General features: G+C 50.6%; 1 protein-coding gene across 4 annotated transcripts in view; it reads right to left on the minus strand.

Annotated features, from left to right (window-relative positions):
• Positions 1–6,369, minus strand: part of SYK (spleen associated tyrosine kinase) — an 81,797-nt gene extending 75,428 nt beyond the window's left edge. For 2 of the 4 annotated variants that reach the window (XM_072841177.1, XM_072841150.1), the window contains exon 1: positions 6,236–6,369. The gene's annotated coding sequence lies outside the window, so the exon portion shown is untranslated. Of the gene's footprint in view, positions 1–6,035; positions 6,201–6,235 lie in introns of those variants that run through there. The other 2 variants (XM_072841167.1, XM_072841160.1) reach the window with 1 other exon arrangement.
• Between the last annotated feature and the right edge of the window lie 1,041 nt (positions 6,370–7,410).

Below are 7,410 nucleotides of genomic sequence, written 5' to 3' on the forward strand. Positions count from 1 at the left end.
AAAGGAAAGGCAACCAGATGAGCTGATGCCAAGGGAAGACAGAGGCCATGGAGCAAGTGGGGGTCATGGTCCCCCCACTGGGACCAGTAAGAAAAACCACAAAAGCCCAAGGTATCACTAAAAAAAATAAAGGATTAACTACATTCCCTGTAAATGAAGCCCCTGCTTGCTGGAATATAACAGCCCTTGTAGATGGACTTGGTAACAGGATGGACAGGGCTAAGATCTTTCTGGAGATGAGGAGTAACATGCTGGTCTTGTGAAACGATGTAAAGGGCAAAAAGAGGGAAAAAAGTGAAAGAAAAAGTGCATTCACTGCAACTTTCTTTATAAAAATTAGGTAGCCAGTCAGCTTGCTTGGTTAGAGGCGTGGTATTAATATCAAAAATTTGGTGAGGGCGACCCTAAATGTCTGTCGGTAAATGATTGTATTTTCTAGTCTGTGGAATAAAACACAACGATCAGTGATAGGAAGACCTCCTCAGCCCCAGAGATGTGGTTGATTAGAAAAAGAAAGTTGCAAAACAATATTGGTGTTAAGAACATGCAAACACACACACACACACACATGCTCACGCACAGCAGCAAAGGCTAGAATAAAAGACACCTCCCCTCCCCCTACCCAGAGGGTGGGCTGGGGCAGAGAGAGCGGTCAAGGAGAGTGTTAGTGGTGTTCATCACATCTGAATTCTTCCCCAGTGGGGACGCCTGGGTGGCTCAGTGGTTGAGCACCTGCCTTCAGCTCAGGTTGTGACCCCGGGGTCCTGGGATCCAGCCCTGCATTGGACTCCCTGCATGGAGCCTGCTTCTCCCTCTGCCTGTGTCTTTGCCTCTCCCTCTGTGTCTCTCATGAATAAATAAATAAAATCTTTTAAAATGAATGAATGAATGAATGAATTCTTACCTGTACTGGTGCATTCACAGAGACCAAAGCTTAAAACAGAACAGGACTTGAACCCAAAGGAACTTCAGGCCCTTACTCTCAAACACCATTGATAAAGATACTCAGTAAGACATATTGCAATCAACCGATTCAAATATTCTTAGCATCAAGATGAAAATAACCACAGCATTGTGCCTCCACCCAGGCTTCACCCGAGGCTCTTGTACAGAGGCAGCAGGAGGCTGCCAACCACTTCACTAGAGTGGACTCCAGAAGCCCCGGTCCCCCAGATGCCCCAAGGACAATGCAACCCATGGCCATGGAGGTGTGAGTGTGCTGACAGGTGCTCTCCCCTGCAAGTCACCTGCAAGGGACTCCCTGCACCTCCACACCCACAGCCACTATCTGCTCATGAAACCTCATCTGGTCCAGCATTTTGTGACTGGGGCAAGGAAAGCTTCTCTGGGGATAGCATTTAAAATCAAACAGCACCTGCTCCAGGACCAAGGGATCCAGGCCAGAGCATCTGAAAAAAAAAGCACTGCGGGCTCCCTCCCCGTGCCCGGGGAAATTATACATTCCCATCGATTGGATAAGAAAACACCCATGTCAGAGCAAATACAGAAGCGGGGCTGAGATTGATTTAAAATTCCCACGCTGGAATTCCTATGTATGATCTAGAACATACAGATCATCCGTACATACACATCCTAGAAATATAAAGTTTTGAGGAAATATTTTCGACAATTATTACTGCGGATTTCTAATGGCTCAACTGCACGTGAATGCGGTTGGTGAGCGGTATGTGAAGACGCCACAGGGTGGAGCAGAGGTCTGACAGGCACTTTGCAAACAATGTGGACAGTCAGCCGTCTCCCCGGGACAGGACAGGTTTCCCTCATGAACGTGTGTGTAGTGAAGACCAGAGCAGTGATCAGACTCCAGTGGGGAGGTTAGTTTTGTGTCGCAGAGCTGGGGAGACCATTGTCGCAGGCAGAGAGTCACCAAGAAGACACAAAAGTAAGAGTTTACCCGGGAAAAGTGACAGAGGGCTCCAGGAAACGCACTGAAACTATATTGCACACGTTGCCTTCGCAGTGACTACGATCACCATAAACACCAAATGGGCTTCTCATCCCCGGGGGTTACAGCAGGACTGTGGTGGGTGGAGGCGGTGGCCTGGCACTGCCACCGGCTCCCTTCTCACAGCAGGAAGTTGACAGACACTGTCTAAAACCGATACATCAAAAACAAGAACAAATGAGCCTATCATCAGGAAATAAGGTGGAGAATTCTAGAAGAAATAGCTATAAGGGTCAAAAGATCACTTTGGGGAACAGCTGTAGAGGGTGGGAAGGTATTGGCATAAATTAGAATTTCGCAAAAGTAAAATTTAACTCTGGCCACAGCAAAACATCCCCATGACAAGTCAGCAGAAACAGTCTTTTTCTTTTTAAGATTTTATTTCTTTATTCATGAGACATACACAGAGAGAGAGGTGGAGACACAGGCAGAGGGAGAAGCAGGCTCCATGCGGGGAGCCCGATGTGGGACTCGATCCCAGGACCCTGGGATCATGACCTGAGCTGAAGGTGGGTGCTCAACCACTGAGCCACCCAGGCATCCCAGAAACAGCCCACCCTAAGAAATTATCAGACTGACCAAATTGGAATGATGATTTATCAATTAAGGCAAACAACTGTAGTGGGAAAGCAGATGGTCACATGCTGGAAATTCCAAAGCTTTCTGTAGCCACACAGAGCATAGATAAACAGGCCATATCTAAGTTGTGGCTTTTCCCAAAACTGGGCCCTCAGCCATCCTTCCTCACTCCCCCCGACTCATCGTCCTCACCGTCCCTGGGCCTGCGCCTCCATTACCCTGCCGCTGGCCTTGTGACCCTCCTGCCAGCTCAGCCTGCACTGGGATCAACGCCTCCCATACCGTGGGCCAATCGGGGAGAAGCCCAGAACCCTCTGGCCCTGGGCCCCCTACAGTGCTCCAGCACAGCCTTGGGAGGTGGTGACCCTTCCAGGGCCCCTCAGCTCCAGGGTCCAAGCACCCCCTGTGTCAGAGGGAGGCACCCCGGGACAGGGGATACTACTCACCAGATACCAGCCATCATAAAAGCTGTCAGGGCCCCCTCTCCTGAGTAATCAGGGTGTTAACTGATACTCCCTCAATACTCACTTCCTCCTCCTACCATCAGCCTCTGGCAGCCTCCAAAAAACATTTCTGGTGGTTTCCAGAAATGGACAGATGCAGAGCGAGCCACTTCTGATTCGTTAGCCCTAATACTCTTCCCTGGACTGGTCTCGTTGGCCTCAACTAGATGTGACTGCACTTACGATGCCAATTCAACTTTTCAAGATCCAAAGGGCAAAACTTAACATAATTCATTTATAAAGACAAACAGGTTTCAAAGAATGCAAGCTAATTTGTTTTTTGTCAGATGAAACTATAAGCTCATAGGAAACGTGCCTGCTAATGGAACACCAGAATGAATGAATGAACTTCTCCTTTCAAATCCGCTCTGTCTCCTTGTGTACTCATCTTTGCCTAGTCAAAAGCAAAACAAAAACCTGTTTTTTTTCCAAGTGAAAAAGAACCAACTTATTGAAACGCAAGGTGGAAGAGCAAGAGATGAGACACAGTTAATTCAGACAATTTAATTCCAGGCTCTTCTAAGGACTTTGCCTTTTGATTTCAGTTGCTTTAAAAGAAAAAAAAAAAAAAAGTTCAGTGCATGAACATTAAAAAAAAGTCCTCTCCCAAGGGCTAATTGTTTCTCTACTCATTTGCACCCAAAATGATCCAGCAATAGAAGATGTTAAAACTTTGCAAATGGGGAGCAAGGGGGCAGGGTGAGGATAAAGGAAGAATTAGCTCGGATTGTAAAAAAGTGCTCTTCCATTCCTTAGGAACAGATAACATAGAGACGGCGAGCCTGCCGTGGGGGGAACAGGAAATACTACTTCTTCCAAAAACATACTGTGGGCACAAAGGATGGCAGTAACCTCCCTGCATTCTTGCTCTAAAATCATCCATCTTGGGGCCCCTGGTGGCTCAGGGGTGGAGCGTCTGCCTTTGGCCCAGGGCATGACCCTGGGGTCCTGGGATGGAGTCCCACATGCCCCTCTCTCTGTCTCTGGTGAATAAATAAATAAAATCTTAAAAAATAACATCATTTATTCTCACTTGGATCTGTATTGTGATGGTTATCATTGAAATTTCAATGAGGTCTTGCTCCCTGAAAAGGGGCAATTTGCCCATTTAATCACAGAAGGTATAGTTACTGGACAGGAGAAATGCGATTTATTTCCAAAAGTAAACAAAAGGCCCTAGGAGTCTCATATGGTTCCAAACGTCCTGATGCGTAAAACCCCTGAGAAATAAGGTTTTGAGGTAAGTTTTAGGGAACTCACTCAGTGACATCTGCCCTAAACGGACACACAGCTATTTATAGTGTGTTTATTCCACTAAATGCGACAAGTCACAGTGTCCGTGCAGACATATGAACGGGTGGGAGTATGGGAGGCCGCCCAGCGTGTACCAGAGTCTCTAATACACGGCGACAGTGTGGACACGTACCTCTCTAAATTCTGAGAAATGTTTTTCTCAATGCTGAAATTTAGCTTCCCAATTTGAACTGTAAATTGTGAAAAATCCAGGATTCCAAAACATATCTTAGCACATGGGTTTTGGAAAATAATTGTGGATGTGCTATGTGCTGCATAAAGTAGATACTGTACTAGGGAGTCTTTGGTTTAAAAGCAGAGAAATTTTTTTAAAAAGGAAAATAAATAAAACTGAGAGGTCAGACTTGCGCTTAGGATATTAAATTAAATATGAGCCTAAAGAAGGTGAAAGTGAGTTATTTCTTAAATACAGATCTAACAATAAGATTATTTGTCAAGTTCTTCCCTTAGCAGAGGTTAAGACCTAAAGTATACGCCTCATTTTTTTATCCTAGCTTAAAACATTAAAAACATTCTAGTTACTAAGCCTATTTATAAAATCCTACCTATGAAAGCGCTCCACATACAGAGACTAGAAATCCATTTCTATTTTACTACAAAATCTCCTCTAAACGTAACAAAACAAAAGTATAATGGAGATGGAACAAAATGACTTGATAAAAAATTTTAATGGAGAAGATTTCTCGTTTAAAACCCCTAGTACTCTACACCTTTCTAAAGGTGTTAGCTCAAGGATAAATATATTCATGCACAATAGGGACTTTTTTTTGGGGGGGCGGGGGGGGGGGGAAGAGCAGATCAATGAATTTAGTTCCGTGAAATTAAAATGCTGCCTTCCTAGTGGCAATGAATTTCTTCTTACTGAAAAAAAAAAAAAAAAAAAAAAGGCTTCAGATGCTAGAATCATTTCCATTCCTTCCAAGAATTCCAAGTCATCACAAGATGAACTCTTTTTCAACTAGAAAATTCCGATGTGGCGCATCTCCAACCTTTAAACTACCCACTGACAGCGCTTCCAGGGCTTAAGGAAAGAACACCTGCTGCTCAAGGGTTGCTAGGGATCAACGGAATCTTTGGTCATTCAGTCAAACGGATAAAAATAACCTGCAACACTGTCTCCAACATCAAAAGCCTCAAACCGTGACTTCTCCAGACTAGGTCTTCCTAGTTCTGGAACATTCGAATAAACCCAAAGCTGAATCGCCTCTGTACAGCTAGGTAGGCGGGCTGATGCTTTGGGAGCTATGCTGCCCAACTCCAACTGACCCGGCATCGGCATCGCACCACACTGGGCTCTCGGCGGCACTTACTAAGTCACTGTACCGTGAAAACGTGTCTCAAGGAGCGATCCTGCTCCATTTTAGGGGTGGCCCGGGAAGTTTCTTGTTTCTACACAACTGCTCTTTCTGTAGGAAAAGGCGTGCACGCGCTGAACCCTCCGCAGGCCCAGGAGCACTGGCACCTGGAGTCACCCACATCAACAAGGTGGAATTTCCCAGGGCAGCGACAAAATGGCCAAAGGACAAGGTGAGCCTCCTGCGCCCCGGATCCGCGCCCGCCGCCGGCACCTGCGGCTTCCGCACCCCCCCCCCGCCCGCCCCACTGGCGCCCCGCCCCGCGTGCCCGGCAGGCCCGACCCCACCGACCCCGGGAGTGCTCGGTGGAGGACCTACCCGTCCTGATTCCAGAGACTCGATCAGCCTGTCCCTCCCGAGGCCCTGAGCGCACCTGCCCCGCCGAGGGCCCCGCACAGACCCGGACTCGGGGCGGGCAGGGGGGCGACAGGCGCGTCGCCCCGCCCGCCTTCCCCTGCTCCCGGCTGCCCGGGGCTCCGCGTCCCGGCTGCCCGGCCCAGGGCGCGCGCCACACCTACCTGTGCCAGGTGAGCCGAGGGCGGGGCGCGGGGCGCGGGGCGCGGGCCCGGACGGCTCGGGGCGCAGCACGGGACCGCCCGCTGCTCCTCGCTCCTCCCGCCGCTGGAGTCTTCTCAGCCGGCCAGCGCGAGGCGCTTCCTCATTTTGGGCAACTTCCTTAACGCGCCCGGGCAGGCCCCGCACTTCCTCCCGGCCGCCGCGCCCCAGCGCCGGGGGCCCGCCCCCCCCCGCCTCCCCCCGCCCGCCCGTGCGCCCCAGCGACCCCGCGCCCGACCCAGTGCCCCCAGCGCCCCCGCGCCCCGGACCCGCCTACCCCACCCGCCGGTGCGCCCCAGTGACCCCGCGCCCGCCCGAGTGCCCCCAGCGCCCCCGCGCCCGGGGCCTACCCACCCGCCCGCCAGCCTGCGGTGCGCCCCCGTGCCCCTGTGCTCCCAGCGCCCCGGGCCCACCCGGAGTGCCTGCAGGGACCCCACGCCGTGCCTGCTGCCCGTGCGCCCAGGACAGGCTCCGAGCGCCCCTAGCCCCCTGCGCCCTGCCTCCCAGGCCCAGAAGGCCCACCCCAGGGGTCTTCATCCACACACAAGGGGCCCTGACAGCAACAGGAACCTCTGGCCGCCTTGCCAACCTGCCACCTGGTCCTTTGAACCACTGGCAGCGCTAAAAGGGCGCGCCCATCGCGCAGGGCCCTGGCCTGGGAAGAGACTCTTGCTCACTGGGGGGAGGACTCCCTCCTGGTCACCAACCCAAGCCGCTCCTGCTGACCTGTGACCCCAAGGCCCTCTGCACCCTGCCTTTAGAGTTAGGCTCTAGGTGCACATCGGACTTCACTGCGCTCTGCTGGAAGGGCCCGGCTTGTCCCACGCCGTGTTTTCTGAGGGCTCTGGTGATTTCAAGGTTCTTGACAGTGAGCTCAACTTGCTCCCTTCAGCCCACAACCGGTTCTTATGCCTGGACCTAAATAAATTAAGTTTAGTATTTACCGTAGTATTGGGGCACCTGGGTGGCTCAGTATGGAATGTCTGCCTTTGGCTCAGGTCCTGATCCCGTATTCCTGGGATCATGTCCCCCGGGGAACCTGCTTCTCCCTCTCTTTGCCTGTGTCTCTGCCTCTCTCATGAATAAATAAATAACATCTTTAAAAAATATATTTACTGTAGTTTTTTTTTAAATTTAT

Source organism: Canis lupus, chromosome 1, assembly GCF_048164855.1.
Source record: "Canis lupus baileyi chromosome 1, mCanLup2.hap1, whole genome shotgun sequence".
Taxonomy (NCBI): domain Eukaryota; kingdom Metazoa; phylum Chordata; class Mammalia; order Carnivora; family Canidae; genus Canis; species Canis lupus.